General features: G+C 50.2%; 1 protein-coding gene across 10 annotated transcripts in view; it reads left to right on the plus strand.

The window, feature by feature from the left end:
* Nucleotides 1-293: 293 nt before the first annotated feature.
* CTIF (cap binding complex dependent translation initiation factor) overlaps nucleotides 294-24,322 on the plus strand; it is a 327,569-nt gene continuing 303,540 nt past the window's right edge. For 2 of the 10 annotated variants that reach the window (XM_063653654.1, XM_063653658.1), the window contains exons 1-2: nucleotides 322-593; nucleotides 14,600-14,663. The gene's annotated coding sequence lies outside the window, so the exon portion shown is untranslated. Of the gene's footprint in view, nucleotides 594-1,036; nucleotides 1,111-1,993; nucleotides 2,227-14,599; nucleotides 14,664-24,322 lie in introns of those variants that run through there. The other 8 variants (XM_054461009.2, XM_054461013.2, XM_054461010.2 and 5 more) reach the window with 7 other exon arrangements.

A 24,322-nucleotide genomic window follows, 5' to 3' on the forward strand; every position in this document is an offset into this window, starting at 1 on the left:
TTCTGACTCTAAAACCAACGTTTCCCTGTAAGCCTGGACTTCGCCTAAGCCCCCAGTTCTCCCACCGCAGAGGCCCCCATCCAGGGCTGCGCCAGTGCCGTGGGGTCGCTGGGCGGCGGGTTTTGGCGTCGCTAGACTGGGCTGTCTTGGCAGCTAATGCGACATCCCGAGCGTCCCGGGGCCACCCCGCTCTCCAGGGCCCGCCATCCTGGAAAAGAAAGGCGAACTACATTACCCAGCAGGCCTCCAGCCGCCCTCTTTCCTTTCAAGTCTTTGCACGTGGCCGGAGGGGAGGGCGGGGCCTGAACGTCACTCTCCTACATTCTCTTTCCCTGTGTCAGATCAGGGATCATTTTTTTTCCTTCCTCTACTCCCTCCCCCCTACCCGCCCCTCCCTCCCTGTTTCCCTTCCCTCCCTCCCTCCCCTCTCTGCTGGGTCTGTGCGCTGGGGCGCCCGATCCCCTCCACAGCTGGGACGCTCCGAACTCGAGGCAGGAGTCGGCTCTCCGGAGCCTCGTCCCTCCCTTCCCCTTCCCTGCCCCCTTCCCCCACCCCCGACTCGGGCTTGGCGCGGCGGCCAGAGGAACCCCGAGGTGAGCATCTCCTCGTCTTTCCTCCTCTTATAGTCATCTCAGCTTGCTGATCGATTCGGGGACCCGGGAGGAGGGCTGCGTGACGTGCGCGTGCTTATAGATAAATCCGGGAAAACGGCCCCAAACAATCAGCCCCCTTCCCCCTCCCTGCGCCTGGGCCAGCGGGGTGTCCGCACCCATCTACCATCCCCTCCTCCCCCTCGGTGGGGAACTGCACTCCACAGTGTCGCCCCCTCCCTGGGTTTGTCCCATTCCCTGCCGGGTTCCCCGCCCCGCGGGGTGTCGTGGCCCTGGAGCTCCGGCGCCAAGGGGGGCTCTTGGGGGGCGCACGGCTGGAGCCCGGCTCGCTTTGGAGCTGCGCGGTGTAGCCGCTGTCATGTGCCGGGTTCCGACCTGGGAGGAGGAAAAGAGCGAGCGCGATTCCTCTCCCTTTTGTTTTGAAGCCCGCATTTGCTGCATCGAGCAGTTGGTTTAGTACCAGCCAAACTTGCAGCTGTTCAGACCGCTCTCCGCCGAGGTAGGGAGCCCGTCTCGGGGTGGCGTTTGGGGACCGGGGGCTGCGGCACTCGGGGCTGCGGGAGGGACCCCGAAAGTGTGCCGCCACGCCGCCCCTCCCTTCCCCGGTGACTGATTGTGTCTGTGGCAGCCGGCGTGTGTGAGTGTGCGCGCCCGTCCCCGCGGGCTCGGGGATGTCTGTGGATGGCTGTCGTCTAGACAGGGCGCAGCCCCCTCTCTGCTTCCCCGGTGAGCCCGCGGGCCGCGGGGGGAGCGGCGGATGGGAGCAGAGGAAGAAACCAAATCTGTGGACACGTTGCGGTCTCCCCTTTGGTTATTCCCAACGGTTGTGGTTCTGTTGGCTTTTTTTATTATTCCTGTCGCTGCGGTGCAATCAGGCCTGGGGAATAGATACGCTCGGCAGAGAGGGGTTCACTTGACAGGCTCTGAAAAGCCACCTCTGGGTGGCGAGTGACCCGAGAGGCCGTGGGGTGGGCTCCGGCTCGGGTTCATCAGGACGACGAGCAGGTAACTGTCCCGGGCGCCGGTCATGGGGGAGGGCGGGAGGGGGGGCGATGGCTTGGGCTGCGGCGAAGGTCTGGGGCCTCGGTGGGCCGCGTGCCGGTGCCTGGATGTGGCCGGAGGGGGCGTCCGGGGACACCGCGCGCCTGAGCCGAGTGTTTCTCTATTGATGGTAAAAGACAATCGGGAGGGGGGCGGTCCGAGCCCCTTATCTGGGCGGCGTTGGCTCTGTTTGGTTCCGCGGAGTTTTCAGGGTTGGGGCTGGGGGGTGTGAGCACGGCGGGCTGTGCGGCGTGTAGAGGGGAGGGCTGACTGGCGGCGCCGCGTGCGTCCCCACCCCGAGGAGTGAGGCGTCGCCTCCCCCGCCCGGCTGTTTGTGTGTACACACAGCTCCGGTGTGTGTGGGGGGCGGGGACTGCAGACCGCGGCGTAGTGGGGACAAGCGTGGGCCCCGATCCTCCGCGCGACCGGTCCCGCCAGCCCCCTCCTTGTCCAAGTCTGGGGTCGTGTGTCCCCGCGCGCGCGCGCCCGAGTTACTTGGAGAGGGGACCGTGCGGCTGTGGGCCGGGGAAGACCGTAGGGTCGCGTGTGCTGGTCTTCGGTGCAGGAGTCCCAGGTACGCTGTGCGGCCGGAGTCACACAGCCCCTCGCTCCGCGTCTGCGACGCCCCCTGACCCGGCAGGCTGGGGGTCCACCCGGCGGCGCGGGGGGTTGGTTTGGCTGCGCCGCCACCAGTCCACGCTGGGGTGTCCCCGCACCGAGGCGTTCTATGGGTGTGCGTGCCCGCGCTCGCCGCCGCTGCCTTCGCAGACCGGGGAGAGAGTCAGCGACTGCCTACCGCAGCGCCGGCTCTTCAGTCTGGGGACAGTGGGAGCCCAAGGCGGCCCGGCAGCCCCAGCGCGCCCCTGCCCGGCCCAGCCCGCCGCCCGCCCGGCGCTGTGTCTCTGCGGCCCGGGGATTATCTCCCGGTCCAGGGGCCCGCGCGACCAAGGAGGAAGCCGCTGGAGCCGCCTGCTCGGCCGCGGCTAGAGCCTCCGTAGGGCGAAAGTGACACAGCGCGAGCGAGCGCCGCAGCTGCTGGAGCCGGGGCTGAGAGGAAGGAGCCGCCCAGAGCGCAGGGAGGGGCTGCCGGCTGTCCGTTCCCAGTTCCTCCTGCCCAGGGCCCGGTCTGGGCTGAAAACCTCAGGAATCCAGGCTCCTAGCAGGCTCGGGCTGCGCGAGGAAATGGCCTGGCTTTCAAGAAAACCCAATTATACGTGAACAGAATGCATCGAACAGACGCTAGAAGATGGCCAGGACACACTCAGGTTGTCTGGGGAAACTCCCTCTGAGTGTTTGACACAGGATTCGATTTACACACAGATCACCTCATCTGTGTCAAGTATCTGTCCTGGATAATGGATGCTCAGAGGCAGCAATTTTGTAACACATTCTAGGGTACAGTGTCATCAGTGATTAACAGGTTGCTAGAATAATAATATGTTTGTATGACCTTACAGCGCAGGTTTTTTTCCCCCAGAACCCCTGCCCTCCCCCGCCCCCGCCAGATATCATAGCATTTATTAAGAGGGTCCTGTGAGGTAGGAGAGTATTAGACCCATTTTACGGATGAACACACTGAGGCTCAAAAATGTGGCTTGCATAAGGCCTCTCAGTGGGGGAAGGGCCACGTTCCCCCTTTTCTCAGCTTATGGCATTTAATTAATAGTGGCCACTTTTTTTCTGAGTATGGATTCTTGACACCTCAGGAAATACTGAAGCTAAGAAATAGAGTATATTATGCTGACACGTATTCTTTCTCAAAACACTCTTGATTTGTTAACCATTCCTAATGAGAGCAGCCACTAAAGAACGGAAGTCTGCATTGCTGTTATTACCACGCATTTAATAATTCGCTGTTGGTGAATGGATAGCAGCTGTGATACATCCAGTTTCTACCAGAATCATATGTGCATATAATAAATGCATATGGTATGCCTGTTCATGTATGGCTGTTCATGGTATGCCTGTTCGTATGGCTGTGTTCATTCAGTCTTTATTGAATTCAAAGAGCAAAGAACTTATACATGCCTGCATGGATTTCTCAGAATTCATGCATGTGAAGGTTGTCAGACAGCCTGGAGGGTCATTAAGTTTAGCCATCTAATCAATTAATTAACCATTCACTCAATATGTACTGGGCACCTACATGTTTGTGTATCTAGAAGTGCATACAAAGAAAATTTAACAAATGTTAATTAAGTCCAGCAAATGTTTATGAAGCACCAGCCTCACTTAGGCCAGATACTCTGCTGCTCTACAAAGATAGTAGAGCAGAGATAGTTAAGTTGCAATGCAATAACAGCCTACAGGAGGGAACAAATCATAAATATTTTAGAGCAGTCACCCTGGAACTTAGTTTCACATATGTTGGTTTCAAGGGGCCCATAATGCCAGTTCTTATTCTAGAGCAAATGCAGAAGGAGGCGATGGGGAAAAAACACCTTAATAGCCTTGTTACCCTGAACTTCAGGCTGTTTGGAACCTCCCGGGAGGGCCCAGAGGTATGTTCTTCTGTGGAAGTTAGGCAGCTGTTGGAAATTACCCTGAAGCCAACCAACAGGTTTCTGGTGACGTGGAGCTAAGGAGATGTTCTCTGTGGTCCTGCCCCCACTCAGATGTGCTGTGACTCAGGGACAGGCTGTGGCTTTGGTCAAGGTCTCACTCAGGCCCTGCCTGGGTGTAGGAGTTTCTGCCTTACAGGTCTGTGTAGGTGTGTTAATACAAGTCTGCTTTTTATCTAATCCCAAACTCACCGTCTGGTCCCAGATATTGTCCTCTAATTTCATTTCCGTTTTGGGCTCCATTGCCCTTGTTTTAAGGTTGTGTTGTTTGCAGCTCAGGTCCTGAAGGAGGAGGCAGGAGGTGGGTGGTTAGGATGGAGAGAGAATCCTGAGCCCAGATAGAGAACAGGAGGTACAAACATGCAGGCAAATTGCAGTTTCTGAGAATCCTCCACACGTGGTGGCGTTTCTGCATAACTTACCTGACAACACAGCCCCATTTGACGTCCTTGGCATGGCAGGGGGAGGGGGGCGTCTACCTCTGGGCCTCACTGCTGACTCACCGGCACCCTGAGCTCAGCTGCTTCCTTTCAGGTTTGGGTTTTCTTTTGCTCCCTGCCTCCTGCTGTGTGCGGTTTAATTTAGAACCTTGCTGTAATGGTGGCCTTCTCCCTGTGTTAGCACCATGCTCTCAGCATGCCTCTGACTTCAGAATTAAGGCCAGAGCTGTGGTTCACAATGGGGTGAGAACAGACACATCCTTGGATCTCCGGCACACAGAGCTGGGGAGGACTTTGAAGATGATCTGATCTTCACATGAAGACCTAAAGCCTAGGGAAGTGGAATGACTTGCCTAAGGTCATGGTGAGCCCTTAGCAGAGTGGGTAAAAAAATCCTGGAATTTGACATTTCATCCAATCTTCTCTCTATGTACCATAATGCTTTCTGGAAAAAAGTTAGGTTCTTACTTCCCAAGGAGTGAGAACTCTTTATCTTCTTCTCTCCTGTCTTCTGGTTCTGGGAAAAGCTCTGAAATTCATTTGACTTTTCTTTCCTTCACAACTGGCCCTTCCTGCCTTATCTTCATCTTTGGCATTCATGAGCAAATGAAGGTCTGTATTTGGGAAAGATAGGGGGTCTTGGTGTCCTACAGTGCTCTTAAGCTTGGTCTGTGGCTTTCTGGCCCTGAGGCAGGGTCCTCAGGAACCTTTTGGAAGTGTTTGCAAAGCTGGGATGCGTGTGTACTTTTCTAGGAAGAGAATCTACAGATTTCATTTGATTCTCAACTGACTCAAGTAAGGACAAAACTACTGGTGGGGAGGAAGACAGAAAGGTTGGATAGTGGTTGGTTGACACTGGGACTACTTTAATACCGTGCACTTGATTTGGCTTTACAGTTTGCAAAGTATTTCACACAAATTATCCCATCTGCTTTTTATAATAGGTGGTTATCGTTATCAGCCTGTGAGGCAGTTGTTGTTATACCCATTTTGCAGAGGAGGAAACTGAGCCTTCAAGGTTAGTGGCATGCCCAAGTCACGAGTAAGCAGTAGAGCAAGGATATGAACCCTGACTTCAGACTTCAGGTCCAGTGCTCAGGGCTGAGGTGGCTTGCTGTCCGACATCGTTATGATGAACAGAAAGCCTTGAACTTCCCAGAGCTTCTTAATGCCTACTGGTCACTCATATTCAGCCACAGAGCCAGACCCAAATGCTCACTTACCCAAGGGGTAGGGGAGATAAAGTATGGGAGGCAGTTACCATAGCAACGATCTGTAGATTGGAGCCAGTTTGGGATGGTTTCATGGATGAGGTGAATTTGGGAGTAGGCCTGGGTAATGGTGGAGGAGGTTTTAGGCTGGGGCAATGGCCCAAAAATGGTTAGGGGGAAACTAGGTGCTTGGGGTGGGTAGAACAGACCTAAGAGGTTTACTTGATCATCCTGCAGTCCGTGCAAGCTTCACAGTAGTTGTCGGGCTGCTTTTCTATGCCTGTCTTTGTGCTAGGCCCTGGGGCTATGACAGTGAACAGGTACAGCCCCCTGCCTTCAAGCGGCCGGCTTTCTAGTGGGAGAGACAGGTGCATAAACAGTTCCATTCAATGTGACGTGGGGAGTCCAGGTAGAGAGAAGCTCAATGCCCTTACAGTGGCACAGACAAGGGGCAGCCACCTGCTCCGGCCTCAGATGTCAGGGAGGGTTTCCTAAAGGAGACAGCTCAGGAGCTGAATCTTAATGGATGAAAACGAACTGGCCAGGAGAGGAGTTGGGAGAAGGGCATTCAGGGAGAAGGCATGGTGTGCGCAGGGTGTGGAGGCATGAGGCTGCCTGGGTGTAGGAAGGAACCGCAAGCAGTGAGGTCAAATGCAAGGGCGGAGATGCAGACAGTGCTGAGTGGAGGAGCTTTGTAAGCTTGGCTTCAGACCTTGGCTTTTAGCCTGCAGGTAAGGCATAGAGGAAGGACTTTAATCAGAGAGGTGTACAGCCTTGCTTGGATCGGAAGGGAACAGAAATGGGAGCCGGGCGGCCATGGGGCTGGTGAGGCAGTAACAGGCTCTCCACGGCATCCAGGTCACAGGGGGTGAGACCTGGAACAAGGGCCATGCATCTAAGGATGGACCAAACGTCATACATTAAAATTAGTTAGGGAGTAAAGTCCGCAGTGATTACTTAGACTTGGGGGATAAGGGAGTCATCTCAGTGGCTCCCAGGTTTGTGGCCTCACTGACTGGGTGGACATCAGCTCTTAACTCAGGTGCGAACTTCTGGTTGCTGGAGCAGGGTCTGCTGGACTTGAGGTGGGAGGGAAGATCGTGGTGCGTTCAGTGCTCCAGGTATTGAATTGGAATTGCTGGTAGGATAGTGGGGTGGTGCTGCCTTACAGACAATGCACTGTGCAAGGTAGAGGCCGCAGAAGTGTGGGCCCAAGCTGAGCCCTGGGAGCCGGGAAGCATCGGCCACTGAGCGTGACCACGGTGAGGGCTGGCTGCCGTAGACAATGAGAGCAGACCTCTTCCTCCCATTGTCAGAGAATCCTTTGTCATGCCGGCCGCTGTCGTCAGGGAAGCCAGGCGGGGATGCTGTGTCATGCTGGAGGCCCAGCTGGCAGAATCCGGTGACAGCCAAGAGCGTGTTTCAGCTGGAAGCATTAGAGTGAGTTAGGGGAGAGGCATTTCGCTTTTTAACATCCACAGTGAGCAGAGCCCTGTCCCAGCCCCTTGGAGTGTACAGAGCGGGGAAGCCCTGGAACCTGCTTCCAGGAGCAGGTAGTTTTGTTGGGGAGAGAAGATATGAACATATGAAGCCACTAAAAGCTGTAACAACCCCAGGGAAGAGTGGAATGCAAATTAAATAGAGTGTGGCAGATCCCTCTGTTCCTGCCATACTTCACTTTTATAGAGCTGATGTGTTTTAGGCAAACGTCCAGTCTTTGCATGTTTGAATTCTCAGAACCGACAATAGTGCCTGGCACATTGTAAGTGTGTGTTCAGTCTATGTTTGTGGATCTGCAGGGATGTGCCCAGAGTTAGTTGTCTGGGGTGGGAGGTCAGTCAGGGAAGGTTTCCATAAGCACGTCCAAAGGGGGCATCCCAAGACTGATTTAGAATACTTTTAGTACCACAGTGGAGTAAAAATCTTGAAAACCTTCCAATGACAGAGCACCTAGAAAGGCTGTGTAAGCTGTAGCTAGCGTCCTTTCAAAGAAGAGCTAAGCTCATGGAATGTAAGGGAAATCCCCAGGGATCTCAGGCAGCATGGAGGGTGAGCTCCAGCTGAGGCTCGTCTAGGCCTGGGGGTTGGGAGAGGTGTTGAGGGGTGGTTCCTGGTCTCAAAGCGCAAGGGGTTGAGTCATGACTACATCTCCTCCGGGACTAGAGATGATACCAGGAATCAAGAGCCCTGCCTAAAACAGGACCTGGTAAAAGTTTGCATGCTGGGAGAAAGGATGGACTAGACAGCAGCCCATCTGCATGGGGGATGGAAAGTGGGCATGCTGCCTTTTGTCTTGACCTGGATGTGAGATGGAGAAAAATCTTCCCTAGAAATGTGAGACCTCAGGCCTGTTAGAGCTTTGAATGTCCACTACACATGTGGTCCAAGAGGCCCTCAAGAGAGAAATTAGCATGTAAAGCCTTGGGGGCCAGCGTCTTCCTGACTGTGAGCTCTAGGGCATCAGGGGCCTGGGGAGAGTCTGGGGCTCTTTGCCCTTTGCTGACTTAAATCTCCACCTTGGGAGACGCTTTGCGATCAGGGCAGGGTAAGTGAGTGAGGAGAGAGAAGAGAAAGGGCAGAGGTGCCCCTCTGTAGGAACCTTTTAAAAGGGCCCTGGAGACAGCTACCCAACTCGGGGAGGCATGTGCAGGATGGCAGAGAAGGACAGTTCCATCCAAGGCTTCATCTCTTAGGAAAAAACTTCAGATGAGTCCCGTCTAGGAAGCCCAGAACATTCTCCTGCTGCATACTCAGGTCAGGTTCTTACAGATGAGGCTTCTTTCCAGGGTCCCCTTAAGAGTGCCCTGTGCAGATTGCAGTTGCTACTGGTCCTCTAGACTGGGCACTACATTGTCTTCCCATGCCCAGAGTCTTTAGTTCCTACAGTTTCAAACTCAGGAGACATCTTAGAGGTCATCTGGTCAACCCTCCACCTGGTGTGGGAATCCTGACTGCAGCAGCGCTTGGTTCCAATGTGCTGCTTGTGGCCGGGAGTTTATTGCCTCGGAGGCAGCGCCTTCCCTTATGTTATAGCTGGAAAGGCCTTGTACTGAGCTCTGGCCACCCTCCTGGCTGGCCATTTTCACCCATGGCCCCTGCAGCTGTTGTGAGAGATGGTTTCTAGACCTTTCACCATCCTGCTTGCTTCTGCTGGAAGGGTCTCCATTTGTCAAGCTGAGATTCTGTGAGAATCCAGCCAACTTCTGTCCTAACTTATTTCACACAGAGGCAGCTTTTGAAGATAGATGTGAGAGTAGCTGAGCTGGCTGCATAGGCGCAGTCTGTGATGGGGGAGTTCTGAGAAGCTTTGGCTCAGTGCTTTTCGGATGATCATGAGAGAGGCAGCAGCACCTGCTGCAAGTTCCTTCCTCCAACGCCCAGAATACATTTCAGCTTATAAGTAAGTAACTTGGGAATCCCATGCAGGGAACTGTGTGGAATTTATTGAGTGCATGGAGTTTACTGAGTGCCTGTTAAATGCCAGGCACAATGCTGGGCGCTCTCTGTGTGCCTCGCTAAATGAAAGTAACTTATCTGAGGGAGACAGAGAGGCAGAGACATGATAATACCTAACTGTAGTTATGACAATTGAGCCCTGAAGGGATTCAGAAAGAATGTGTGTGGTTCCATCCAGAGTGGGTGGAGCTGACACATTCCCCATGCTGTTCCCTTATAGGGCCTTCCCCTGGGGTAGGCAGTATCATGATCTCACCAGTAGCTGGGAACCCACAGGCCTGTCCCACACTCTTGGGGCATTTGCTGAGATACTTACACGTTTGAACCATGAGATCAAGAAACTGACCTGCTAGAGAATTCACATCTTGGCATGTCACCAAACAGGCTGGTGTTTACAAGCAAAGTATTTTTTACAGCATGCGGTTTATCTGTCTCCGGTATCTACCTACAGTACCCTGGGCACTCTCAGGAAGCAAAAAGTCTTTCTGTTCCTCCATCTCCTTGATGCTTGGCATCTGTGTGGGTCACATATTCAGCAGATTGGGTAATAAAGAGCATGCGTTGCCTTTGCAGCAAGGTTGCATCAGATGGCTGGACGTGCCTGGATGTGCTCTGCCACTGGCATGAAGGACCTTGGCCAATAGTGAGGGTCAGGGATTCCGAGAAATCCCAGTTTCTCCTCTTCTCCCTCTAAAAATGGTTTCTTCTGCCCACATTCTATTGATTTGCCTTAATCCTTTTAGCTGTTAACCTTTGCCTCAGTTTAGTGGACACACATGGTATCTGCAGTGGGTCTGGCTCTAGGAGTGAGGTGAGATGAATTGAGGTAAGCCTGGCAGGGTTCCTGCTGCCCATCTGCCCATGTTTCTGGGGAAGACAGAATAGCCTTGCGTTAGTGTAATGTGGTAAGTATGGGGTCAGGAGAATGAAAAGGGTGCCAAGGCAGCCAGAAGTCGGATGACTGTGAATTTTTTTTTTTTTTTTCCAATGGATAATCATGCTGGGACACAGATATAAACTGAGGTTGTCCTGAGTAGGTGGGGGCTTATGGACACATGGGCCAGGGAGGGTGTATGCATGTGGGTCGTACCTGACACTATTATCAGACACCGTTATCAGTCATTTATACTGCAGGGTGCACATAGGGGTGATGGGGGAGGTGCTCGTGCACAAGAGGAATTGGCAGCTGTTTCATTCCTTTGCTTAGAGGACATAGGGGAAAGCATTGTCTGTGGGGACTGGACTCAGAATTCAGATGGGGCTCAGTTTACAGCCACAGGGTTCTATCTTATATCTCACCATGATCTCAGTTTGGGGATTGGGGTGGAAGTATGGAGAGATGAAAACCATCGGGCTTGTGGGATGTTATTGGCTACAGGTAAAAGAACAGTGTACTAACGATGGCTTTAAAAACAAGGTGTTTCAATTCAGCCAGAAGTCTAAAGGTAGGAGCTCTAGGGTTGGTTCATTCAGGGAGTCAGCGATCATTTCAAGGACTCCGTCTAACCTAGTCTTCCATCTTCAGCACATTGGCCTTTGTTCTCAGGCCAGTCCCCTTATGGTCATAGCGTGGCTGCCACTGCTCCGGGCATCACGTTCTCACATAACTGCGTCCAAAGGCAGGCAGGCAGGAAGGTTAGATTCTCCTTGTCTGTCTTAATTTGTCAGGAAGGGAAGCCTTTCCCAGAATTCCCCTGCTGGAGATTCTGTCAAGTCTCCTTGAAGAGAAACGAGTCAGTATCCATGCCTCCACTCCAGTGGAGGAGGAGAAAGCAAGTCCCTGGTGCTTTTGCCTCATCTAGAGCAAGAGGCAAGCTGTGTTTTCAAGGAAGTGGGGAAGGGAGCAATGGTTGGCTAAGCAAAGAGGAACATTTACTTCACCAAGTTTCAAGATGTTTTTATTTATTGGGGGGGAGTTAGTGAATTAGCTTTATTTAATTTTTTTATATCTCAATATTGTTGAGGTTTTTGTTTGTTTGTTTGTTTGTTTAAAATCTCACCCCCTAGTTCTGGCAACCACCAACCTGGTTTATATCACTATAGGTTTGCCATTTCTGGTAATTATTACTTCTTAAGCCACAGGTAATGCTGGTGCATAGGATCCCAGGTGTTCCATGGATGCCTTTTGTGTGGTCCCAGGACATGGGTTCTGTGGTCTGTTCTCCCAGCAGCTCCTCCACTTTCCTGACACTGGGGCCAGGTGGAGAACCCCAGTAGGCAGAATTGTCCAGAGGGAGGGAGCATACATCACTGGTGGCCTAGGCAGCAGGACTGGAAAGGCCTGAGGGCCTGAGGCTCCAGTGGGTTGGTAGAGGATGGCAGTCACCTTTGCAGGCAGCTGTGGGATGGGGAGAGGAATTGGTGCTCAGCCGTGGCCTGCACACTCTGCAGAATGAGTTCTGTTGTCCATGCTGATTGGGAAGCCTGGTCCCAGGGAATGCAGGACGTGGGAATATGGTGGTGGATGCCACCTTCCCCTCCCCAAACCACTATCCCCTCTATACACACACATGCAAACAGCCCAGGCCGTGGGGCTGACCATGCAACTAAGAGACAAATCTGTCCCCTCTGGGCTCCTCTCCACTCTGCTCAGGGTGTCATTGTGTCCTCCTCCCCCTCTTCCCACAGCACAGTCTGTGGGTTGCTAGAGCACTTAGCACTTCTCATCACTCCCTGCCTCCTTATCATTCCTTGGATACTTGCCTATCTGTCCCCCGGGATCATGAGCACCTTGCTACTGTCCAGGGAGTCATCAGGGCACTTCCTATAAGGCTAGGGTGGTGCCGGCCACAGGGTCCATGCTTCATGGAAAAAAAAGTATTTTTAAGGTAAGACACATATTTCTAGAAAGGGACTTGTTCATTTGGTTATCTGTCCAGATTCCAAACCAGTTCCGTGTGGCACTGCACAGTGCCCTGGACGAGGACTTATGGATCTTTCCATGTTTTCCTCCCTAAGAAGAAGAAAGGTAATCAACTATCCTGTTCTGGGCTGAATTGTGTCCTCTCAAAATTCATATGCTGAAGTCCGAACTCCAGCACCTCAGAATGGGATTGGTGGCTGGGCCTTTAAAGAGGTAATTAAGGTAAAATAAGATCATGAGGGTGGGCCCTAATCTAGTATAACTGGTGTCCCTAAAAGAAGAAGAGGACACAGATAAGACACAGATGGGGTCAACAGTGTGAGGATGCAACAAGAAGGCGGCCATCTGCAAGTCAAGGAGGGAGGCCTTGGAAGAAGCCAGCCCTGCCAACACCTTGATCTTGGACCTCCAGCCTCCAGAATAAATACATTTCTGCTGATGAAGCCACCCAGTCTGTGGTGGCCTGCTATGGCAGCCCTAGCAAGTGAATACGGAAGGATTCTCCCCTGCAGCTTGCGGAGGGAGTGTGGCCCTGCTCACACCTTGGTTTTGAACTTCTAGCCTCCAGAATTATGAGATCATACATTTCTGTTGCTTTCAGCCACCTGATTTGTGGTCCTCTGTTATGGCAGCCATGGATACTAATACACATGCATTGTGTGATATGCTTGTGTTTAGGACTTCACCCCCTAAGTGTATTTCATCTTTCAGCTCTGAGTATAGTTGTTATTATCCTCTTTTGCAGATACACCTGAAAAGTTAGCATTCCTTCTGAGGTCACACAAGAAAGCCAGGCTACAAACCCAGGCCTGTGTGGACTCTGGCCTGCAAGCTGTTGCATTTGGGCAGTGGGGAGATGTCTGTAAACGCAGGGATTGAACAGGTGGTCTTTCTCCTGAAACCCTGGGTGATCCAATAATAACTTTCTTTTTCTTTTTTTTTGAGACAGAGTCTTCCTCTGTCCCCCAGGCTGGAGTGTAGTGGCGCGATCTCGGCTCACTGCAAGCTCTGCCTCCCAGGTTCACGCCATTCTCCTGCCTCAGCCTCCAGAGTGGCTGGGACTACAGGCGCCCACCACCACGCCCGGCTAATTTTTTTTTAAATATTTTTAGTAGAGACGGGGTTTCACTGTCAGCCAGGATGGTCTCTATCTCCTGACCTCGTGATCCGCCCGCCTAGGCCTCCCAAAGTGCTGGGATTACAGGCGTGAGCCACTGCATGCGGCCTAATAATAACTTTCAAAGCCTAACAGTTGCTAAGTATTGTGGTGTCATAGTGAGCACTTTGCATGTGCTGTCTTCAGTAGCCATTACAGCTTCTGTTTCATAGATGAGAAAATGAGGGCACTTCTTCCAAAGGGGACATTTAAGCAAGAAAAGCCAGTGACTTGGCCAAAGTTGCATACCAGGCTTGCCAGTGAGAAGACAAACTGAGGACTGGTTCTCTGAACTGTGCCCTCTTGGTTCTCTAGAAAGAACTGTGTGGAAATTTCTAGATTCCTGTGTCTTAGTCCATTTGGGCTGCTATAACAAAATACCATAGACTGAGTAGCTTATGAACAGGAGAAACTTATTTCTTGGGCTAGGAAGTTCAAGATCAAGGTGCCAGCAGATTCAGTGTCTGGTGAAGGCTCAATTTTTCATAGATGGCACTTTCTCACTGCTTCTTTTCATGATGGAATGGATGAGGATGTTCTCTGGGGTGTCCTTTATGAGGGCACTAACCTCATTCATGAGGCTCCGCCCTCATGACCTAATTGCCTCCTGAAGTCCCCACCTCCTAATACCATTGAGTCAGTGGTTAGGTTTCTAACTTGTGAATTTTGGGGGGATACATTCAGAGAGTAGCAGAGGTTGAGTGTTTTACCCCAGGCCACCCAGCTAAGAAGTGGCATAACCAGTTTTGCTCAAGCTTTGCTTGTCACACACAGGGATTTGCAGGTTCCCCTGTAGTCCCCTGATGTTCTGAAAAGGTCACTGGTCTTAGATTGGCCACCTGTGATCTGGCTGCTCTCGGGGAAGTCACTTCACATCTGGGTGCTTTGTCCTCGGTGACCTCAGGGCTTGGACGATATAATACTAAAGTCTCTGATCCTCTCATTCTGACGTTCCCAGTGCCCATCCTTCTATAATACAGGGATTACATCCTCAGAAGGGAGAATCCCTGAGAGGTTTTTGACATTTGCCTACACCTGAGGGAACAGTCGCACATCTTTCTGATATGGCCGGTTGGAAATGTGGTTTGGCCATTCATTCCTTCCCTATAAAATTAATTCTTTGCACAAGGTAGCAATGATCCCCACCTTGTACCAGGTTTGTTCTAGGCTTTTGAGGTTGTGGGCTTTGAGTGACATCCACAAAAGCGTGTGGGGAAAGGGTTACTGGTGAAGTGATGTCACTGTGATTTGCTCCTCTAGGTGAAACAAAAACGTGGTTGCCTGCAGCCTCATTCGCACCAGAGAGAAGCCAGCCACGGGTGTGGTAAGCCTTGGAAGCCCAAGTTGAGCCAAAGACCTCTGTGTCTTTCCCTCCATCCTGTCTCCCTTTGCCTTTAGGCCCAGGTGGCTGGCAGATGAGGGTGAGGAGCAGGTGATGGGGTAGTTCCCAGAATGCAAACTGTAACCAGGGCAGTCAGAACAAGGATTGTAAACCTGCAGCCGCCCAGCTCCTGGCTCATCCCACGAGGCATGCGTGATTTTACTCACCTCATTAGAAAAGTTTACTTAATGTATCTGTCATAGATTTTAGAACTAGAAAAGAGGTTGAGTGACTTTCTTTTTCTTTTTCCTTTTTTTTTTGAGAGATGAGTCTCGCTCTGCCGCCCAGGCTGGAGTGCAGTGGCGTGGTCTCGGCTCACTGCAAGCTCCGCCTCCTGGGTTCATGCTATTCTCCTGCCTCAGCCTCCCGAGTAGCTGGGGCTACAGGCGCCCGCCACCACGCCAGGCTAATTTTTTGTATTTCTTTTTTTTTAGTAGAGACGGGGTTTCCCTGTGTTAGCCAGGACGGTCTTGATCTCCTGACCTCGTGATCTGCCCGCCTCGGCCTCCCAAGGTGCTGGGATTACAGGCATGAGCCACAAAGTTCCTGGTTCTCCACGGCCCGCTCATGACCTCAGAGCTCCAGACTCCCAAGCTCCCTGACACCAGTATTTGGGTGGACGGGAAGAGGCCTTCAGATTGCAGTGGGTGAAGAGGCTGTGCACGCCCAGTTGCTGTGGCAGAGTGGCTATCCGCCAGTATGACCAGCTAAGTTGTCTTCTCATTTCTTGCTGTTGTTGGTGCCACCAGGGGTCCTTACTGCTGGCATTGTTGTGAGGTGCCTAGGGAGCTGGCAGGGCTAATGCACTTCTTCCAACGGGGACATTTAAGCAAGAGAAACCAGTGACTTGGCCAAGGTCACATACCAGGCTTGCCAGTGAAAAGACAAACTGAGGACCGATTCTCTGAACTGTGCCATCTTACCTCTCTAGAATGAACTGTGTGGAAATTTCTGGGTTCCTGTGTCTCCCTCAGGAACTGGCTCCAGGCTTCCACTGTACCCAGCGGCCCTTGTCTGTCTCCTCCCAGGCTGAGGCAAGCACTGCGGTGGAGGCACCCTCTTCACTGTGTTTGCCAGTGCGCTGCAGTGGAGAGGTTATGCCTTTGTAGGGTGGTGGGGATAGGGCTTGAAAGCCCCGAAGGCAGGATCCAGGATGGAGGAGCATTATCGTAATATGGTGGGCTGGGAACATGGCCCCTTTCCCAAGTTCTCCTCTCTGTCAGCCTAACACCAGCACTTCGGAGAGAAAGAATCTTCCAGGTTTCCTGAGATTTGCCTGAGGTCCCTGGGGCTCTCCTTCCCACTTCAATCTGGGAGATGGGAGAGGCTCTAAATGACTTAATCACAGATCTGGAAGCCCAGAAGGACCTGAGAGAGGCTTGGCCTCCTTCAGGCATCTGCCTTGTAGCCTCCCGGGAATTGGAAGCTTATAGCTTTGCAGCCCAGGCCATTACTTGGCAGCCCGGGCCTAAAGACATTATCTTAGACCAAGGTGTGCCTCCCGGTAGCCCTGGCTGTGATCTGAGAGCCATGCAGAATGCATATCCCATTCTCCTTTCAGGGTGACCAAGTATTCAGAGTGCCAAATCTTCTTTTGGAGGTAAGCTCTCTTCCCTTAAGGTTTCACTGGACAAGGTGTCCAAACCTCTCCTGGCTTCCCTTCTCTGTATATCTCTCTTATCAATGCTTCTCCTAAAATGGGGACATGGAATGGAATACAGTGTTCAAGGTGTGACCTGAGTGGTGCAGGAATCATGCTGCTGTCACCTCCCTCCATCTGGACACTATACTTCTGTTAATGTAGCCCATGACTGTGTAATCTTTCTTCAGGGGCAGCTTCTAGATGTGGGGATTCCCATTCCTTCACAGCTCCTGCCAAAATAATCTGTGGCAAAATCTGTTTCCCCAGCCTGGACTCTTTGCAGCCCTGATGAGTAGCCCAAGGCCACGTCATCTGAGTCCCCTTTGAGTGGCCCAGGGAGCTAAGGTCAAGGGTGTTCAGAAGCTGGTGAGATTATTGAGGCCTGACCCACTTTGCAGAGGAAGGCTGGAGCTTTCTGCCCAAAGTGACTGTGATGGGGATTGGGGTGGATGGGCTTCCAGGCCTGTAGAAGGTGGGGATGTTTCATGCAGGCTCCTACCCCTGAAAATCTGGCCACCCACTCACCACTGGGAACCAGCTCCTGTGTCTTAGCACCGCCACCTCCCCCTGGGCCTGCCAGCCTCTAGCTTCATTTCTTTTTTGCTCAGGAAGCAGAGATAAGGTTTGGTGCTCACCTTTGCCCAGTTGCATAGAGACCCTGTGACATGGACGTATTGGATGACTTCCCTGGCTGAGCCATGGAGGAAACTGTGTTTCAGCTGAAGACATTCTTGTGGTGTCTGCCCCCAGGGAAGTCTCTTGGTATGTGTGTGTGAGACACAGGGCTCAGTTTGGGGCACTGAGCATGGGGAATAGGGGGCAAAGGAAAGGAAGACTCAACTGTACTTTCAGGGAGGCTTCAGCCAGCAGGAGAGAGAAACCCTGACCATGCAGGCTGATGGAAAATGTGTATCAAAAGTTTCCTATTGCCAGGAGGAGGCAGGCAGGACTTTTAGCTCCCCAAGCCCGGGCCATTTCTGGAAGCATGAGGGTTTGGAGCTTGTCTTTTTATTCTAAACATTGAGCCTGCAGTTTTAACTCCTGGGCTGCCTGTTGGTCTTGTCTGTCCTGAGCTGCCTGCACATCCATCTGATCGTGAAGGGTGGGTGGTGAGTGCTCCGCATCGTCTCAGCAGCATGTCTGCCTTACATGGATTCTCAGCTGCCCATCTGGAAGGTCAGGATGCCAAGAGGCGGGGGCATCACTGTGGAGTGGTAGCAAAGAATTCCGGTTTTGAGGCTCACGAGCTTCCAGGCTTCCAGGCCTGGCTCTGCATAAAGCTCACTGCAGAATCTTAAACTCTTTGTGCCTTCGTTTCCTCACCTTGCCTTTGATAGTGGAGTCGGAAAGGCCCAATGCAAGTGGAGGTGATGGTCTGCTCAGGCGCCCTGCCCCAAGAATAGAGATGTCAGTGATTCACAGGTGCACAGAGGACAAGCTGGGACAGCCTCAAAGTACACACTCTGGAGTGCTCAGACCTGGCTTGTTACCCACTCAGCTGCTCACTGGCATTGTGTTTGTTTGTTTTTTTGAGATGGAGTCTCGCCCTGTTGTCCAGGCTGGAGTGAATGGCGCAGTCTCAGCTCACTGCAACCTCTTCATCCCAGGTTCAAGCAATTCTTGTGCTTCAGCCTCCTGAGTAGCTGAGATTACAGGCACGCACAACCACACCTGGCTAATTTTTGTATTTTTAGTAGAGATGAAGTTTCACCATGTTGGCCAGGCTGGTCTTGAACTCTTGACCTCAGGTGATCCACCTGCCTTGGCCTCCCAAAGTGCTGAGATTACAGGTGTGAACCACCATGCCCAGCCTGCTCACTGGCATTGTGACCTTAGGAGAGTTAATTTTCTAAAGCTCTGCTTCTCCAGCTATGAGACTGGCATAACAGTGTCTACTTCATAAGGCTGCTGTGAGAATGAGAACTAATATATGTTATACACTTAGCCCAGTGCCTGGCATGGAGCTGAGTCTCTGGAAAGGATGGCCGTTCTTATGATCATAGGCAAATACAGTGTGGTCAGAAGAGTCCAGCAGAGACTGAGGGAGGGGCGGGGCTGTAAAAGCAGATGGGATTGCAGAGGAGGGGAGAGTATGGCCTGGGGGTAGGGTCAGGAGGATGGTGGGGAAGAGATAGAGAACTGGAGAAACAGTATCTTGAAGGCCCCCTGCAAAACTTGTTTGGAGACCTGGAAATTCACAGGTGTCAGTCACACTTGGGCTACAGAGGGGCTGGGACTCAGGCTGGTCATGAACCATTTTGTGCCCTCATTGTCCCAGCCAGAGCTTTTGGATGAGGGATTGGCACATGACCAGAGCCAGGCCAACCAGGGACCTTCCCTGGAGTTTTCTGAATGGAAGCTGGGAGAGAAAGTCCTTTTCTTCTTGAGAGCATGCCATGAAAGAAACATGGCATTAAAGAAGCCTGGCAGCTTTGGCCACATCCACTGCCATGAAGAGACCTGTCCTGGGGAGACAGCACAGCACTAGCAGCTGAAGAGAAGCAGAGCTGGAAACTTAAGAGAACCAATACCTCTGCTCAATTTGTCTTCCTCTGGCTTGGTGCTGAATTTGTTCGTTTCTATAGTCTCTGTATTAGTCCATACAGGCTGCCATAATGAAACTCCACAGAATGGGTGGCTTAAACAACAGACATTTTATTTCTTCACAGTTCTGGAGGCTGGAAGTCCAAGATCACAGTGCTGGTAAATTCAGTTTCTGGTGAGGGCTCTCTTCCTGCCTTGCAGACAGCTGCCCTCTTGCTGGGTCCCACACGGTCTCTCCTCTGTGTTTGTGCACATGGGAAGAGACAGCTGTCTGGTGTCTGTTCTTATAAGGACGCCACTTCTATCCTAATCAGACCCCCCCCTTAGGACCTCACTTACCCTTTATGACCTCCTTAAAGGCCCTGTCTCCAAACATATTTACGCTGGGGATTAGGGATTCAACATGTAAATTTTGGGAGGACATAATTCAGTCTGTAACACTTCTCTATTCGGTAGATTCCCTTTCTTTTTCTTTTCTTTTCTTTTCTTCTCTTTTCTTTTGAGATGGAGTTTCACTCTTGTTGCCCAGGCTGGAGTATATTCCCTTTCTGTGCCTTAAGGAATGGCGTTCATACCACTGGTAGAACACACAACGATTTTTGGTTAGATACTTATGGACTGGCACAAAATATAAGCCATGTATTCATCTATGTGTGCATTAAAGAACAACAAACATAACTAGTACATAGAACTTGTGATGTTCACAAGTGAAGGGAGTATTCAGTATTGCTCTGCAGGAGGCTGAGTTTAATAAAAAGTCAGTACAAGGTCAATAGTAATGTTACAGTTGGTATACGGGTATGACAGAAAACTCCAAGGTAGTGAATTCTGGGTAATGTTGCGTGAGCTAGTTTGGGTTGGGTTTGTGCCACTTGGCACTGGTAGAGTTTTGAATAATACATGTTCAATTTCAGCCTAAGGCTACCTCTTTTCATATAACAAATGTGGGTTCCTAAATGTTTATTTACATAAAACCTTTATACATAAAATTGTTATTTCAAGTCACAAAAAGTGGTCAGCACCTAAAGACAACTGTAGTAAATATTTTTGTATAGAATCCTTTTTTATAGTATCTGGTTTGTTTCAAATGCATCTATTTTGCAAATTTAGATTCTTAAACAGCAACTTGTTATCTACGATTTTGGTCATCAGAGACTTCTTAGCTGGCACCTGAAAAACATCAGCACAATGACAGTTGATATATTTAATTGTTCAAATGATTATCTTAACATTAAACATGCTGCAATAAAAAGTGTTCTTTTTGACGTCCATTCTCCAACCAATAATAAATACACTTATTCAAAAGTTAATTAAGGGGTGTATTTGAGAGCTAACCCATCCTGGTAAACTCATACAGGAAAACCTGATAAGGGTTTGCAGCTCTTTTTCAGAATCTATAAGAGTTATGTTGTAGGAGAGATAATCACCTGTAGCACTGGATTCAGCATTTTTAGATTAGAATATCCTCTCCCATCTTGTTGAGTGATGGTGATCATATTTTCTGAATCAAAAATCAGGATGAGTATTTGAATATTTGAAATCAGAACTTCTCCTAACTATCATCTTTTATGTAGATGGGGACTCTGGAGTCTCATTCTCAAATTTCTTTATGTGCTCACACAAATTTTACAAAAGTTTTTTTATTTTTTTATTTTTTAATTTTTTTTTTACTTAAAAAATTGGCCCTACCTTCAGACCATCCTGAGACTTATTTCCTTGTCCCAGTTTTCCCTGAATATCTTAGCTCCTTTATTAATATGATAGAATGTTAAATGAGGTCTGCATTCCTACCACCCCCCGCCAATCCTAACAAACAAAAGAATATTTTCTAATGTTACCTGTGGAAGCAGATAGCTTGGTGGGCTGAACAAATGATTAAAATTTAAGAGCCTAGTTATAGGTATTCTAGTTACTGTAGGCTGTGTGAAAAACCACCCCAAAACTTAGTGGCTTAAACAACAATAATCCTTTGTCCTGCTCATGAGTCTGTAATTTGGGCAGGGCTCAAGAGCTATAGTTTGCATCTATTCCACATTGGTATCAGCTGGGCTGCAATCAGAGCTGGAAGATCCACTTCCAAGATGGCACATTCTCATGGCTGGCAAGTTGTGCTGGCTGTTGGTTCTTCTCCATGCAGGTTTCTCCACAGGGCTGCTTGGGCTTCCTCAAAGCATGGTGGCTGGGTTTGAAAAGTGAATCCCAATGTAGAGTGGAGTAACAGACATTGGAGACTATGAAAGGTGGGAAGGTGAGAGGTGGGTGAAGATCGAAAAATGACCTATTGGGTACAGTGTTCACTATTCAGGCATGAGTACACTAAAAGCCCAGACTTAACCACTATGCAATATATGCATGTAGGAAACCTGCATGTGTACCCCCTAAATAAATACAAATAAACCAAACAAAATAATTATATATTATGACCAAGTGGAGTTTATCCCAAGAATATGAAAAAAACCAAACCACAAAAGTGAATGGCCCAAGAAGCAGGAAGGAGAGACTGCTAATTTCTTAAGGCCTGGCCTAGAAATGCCAGTTATCTAACAGTCTCTGGAGTGTCACCTCCATATACTACTGGTCAAGCAGTCACAGAGTCCAGATTCAAGATGATGGGGACACAGACCCTACTTCTTGTTAGGAGGAATTTCAAAGAATTTGGAGGCTATTTTTTTTTTTTTTTTTGAGACAGAGTCTTGCTCTGTTGCCCAGGCTGGAGTGCAGTGGCGTGATCTTGGCTCACTGCAAGCTCCGCCTCCCGTGTTCACGCCATTCTCCTGCCTCAGCCTCTGGAGTAGCTGGGACTACAGGCACCCACCACCATGCCCGGCTAATTTTTTGTATTTTTAGTAGAGATGGGGTTTCACCATATTAGCCAGGATGGTCTCGATCTCCTGACCTCATGATCTGCCCGCCTCGGCCTCCCAAAGTGCTGGGATTACAGGCATGAGCCACCGCACCCAGCTTGGAGGCTATGTTTTAACCATAACAACTGGTCTCACAAAAAGGAATATCCTTCCTTCTTTTCCTTTGAGACAGAATCTTGCTCTGATGCCCAGGCTGGAGTACAGTGGTGTGACCTCAGCTCACTGCAACCTCCGCCTCTTGGCCTCAAGCCATCTTCCCTCCTCAGCCTCCTGAGGAGCTGGGTCTTCAGGCTCACACCACCATACCCCGCAAAATTTGTTGTATTTTTTGTAGAGACAGGGTTCCACCATGTTGCCCAGGCTGGTCACGATCTCTTAGGCTCCAGTGATCCTCCCGCCTCGGCCTCCCAAAGTGCTGGGATTCCAGGGATGAACCACTGCCCGGCCTGTCCTTCCTTATTACAGACCTTCCCTGAGGTTTAGATTCATCTTCTACTTGCAGTCTTTTGTGTAGGGGTGAAAAAGAAATATTTGGCTGGGTGCAGTGGCTCATGCCTGTAATCCCAGCACTTTGAGAGGCTAAGGCAGGCAGATCACTTGAGGTCAGGAGTGCGAGACCAGCCTGGCCAACATGGCCAAACCCCATCTCTATTAAAAATACAAAAACTAGCCGGGCATGGTAGCGCATGCTAGTAATCCTGGCTACATGGGAGGCTGAGGCAGGAAATCACTTGAACCTGGCATGTGGAGGTTGCAGTGAGCCAACATTGTGCCACTGCATTTCAGCTTGGACGACAGAGTGACACTGTGTCTCAAAAAAAAAAAAAAAAAAAAAAGAGTGTTTATAAAAACTTGCTTGTATCATTTGAGCTCAGTTATGGTTAGTAAATGTTTTGCTTGAAGCCCCTTTTATATTCTATTCCTTTAAAAGTGGCTCCCCCTTGTCCTAGGTATATAGTGGAGCTTTATTTCTTCAGCCATTCCCAGAAATTGCCGAGATTGGGAAGTGCAGGCTCTTGGCTTTGCAGCAACGGAGTCTTTCGCAGCAAGACCATCCACAGTTAAGAGCCTTCTCAGAGAAACTCCACTGTGGCAAGACCCTGTGCTGGCTGCTGGGGGCTGCAGAGATGGATCAGGGGACCTTCCATCCCTGTGCCCCACTTTCAGGAAGCCCAAAGTATCACTGATGGAAAGCAATGGCCTCAGTGTCACTTTTTCTTGGGGTGTCCTTGTCCCCTGGCAGAACATAGTGGAAGCGTGTCTATATTCTGAATGAACTGTTGACTACTTCTCTTTTCCTTCCTGGGGCACTTGATTTTAGAAAGTGCCCTGGCCTAGGAGGGCCAAGACCTGGCTTCCAGCTGTGTCAGATAATTTCCCCACTCTGTTTTTCTCATCTGTAAAATAGGGAATTTGGTCTAGGCCAGGGGTTGGCAAACTATAACTTGCAGACTAACTCCAGCCCAATGCCTGTTTTTCTAAATGAAGTTTTACTGGAACACAGTCATGCCTATTTCTTCACGTACATCTACGGTTGCTTTTGGCTGGTTGCAAAAAAAAAGAACATATGGCTCACGAGGCCTAACATATTTACTGTCTGGCCATTTACAGGAAACACTTGCTCACCCCTGATCTAAAACAATGGTTTTCAAACTTCATCTTAGCCACACAGTTTTTTTTTCCTGGAAACAACTTCTTTATTTTTAACAATAAAAGCAATTCTCACAGCACTTGGCATGTGCCTGGCACTGTACCAAGTGCTTTAAAACTGTTAACTTACTACTTAATCCTTATGAAAACATTGAGATGAGCAGTGGTATCATCACCCGCATTTTAGAGAGGAGAAAACTGAGGCAGAGTTAACAGAGAGGTTAAGTAACTTGCCTCAGGTCACACAGCTACTAAGTGGCAAAGGCAAAATTTGAATTCAGGAGTCCTGCTCTAGAGTCTGCCATCTTACCCACTGGGCCATGCTGCCTCTCACTGGTGGTCTTATATAAAAACTGGGTGGAGCAGTCCCTACTAACTAGAACTGATGTGGCATGGTCAGCATCTCCCCCTTGCCCATTGACTCTTCTCTCTGCAGCCCCCCGGGATCTCAGGGCCATCTCTGGCAACCTCTGGAGGCTATAACATCTGGCAACTTAGGCTTCTAAGCTTGGAGAGGGGACATCAGTTTGTTTTGGTTGCTATAAGAGGAATTGATCCTGGTTTTTGGGAACTTAAGCAGGCCAAGAACTGAAGAAAGCACTGTTTTCTGGGACTGAGGACTCCAGACAAATAGACTCATTTTTATCGAGCATGATCATAATTATGCCTGATAAAAATGAGTGCTAGAGACTTAGGTCCACATTTCAAAACAGTAACTGAAAGGAAGACATATTTCAATAGTTGCCATGCCCCAAACAAATATGAAAACCAGTAATCTATTTGGAACAAGTTCCCTGAGCCAGAGTGATTTGCCTTAGCCTCTTGTCATAAAAATCAGCAAAGGAGACTGCACACTGAAATGACACTTCACACTGAAAAGAGATTGACACTGAAAGGAGATT

The sequence above is a fragment of the Pongo pygmaeus genome, chromosome 17 (genome assembly GCF_028885625.2).
Source record: "Pongo pygmaeus isolate AG05252 chromosome 17, NHGRI_mPonPyg2-v2.0_pri, whole genome shotgun sequence".
NCBI classification, from domain to species: domain Eukaryota; kingdom Metazoa; phylum Chordata; class Mammalia; order Primates; family Hominidae; genus Pongo; species Pongo pygmaeus.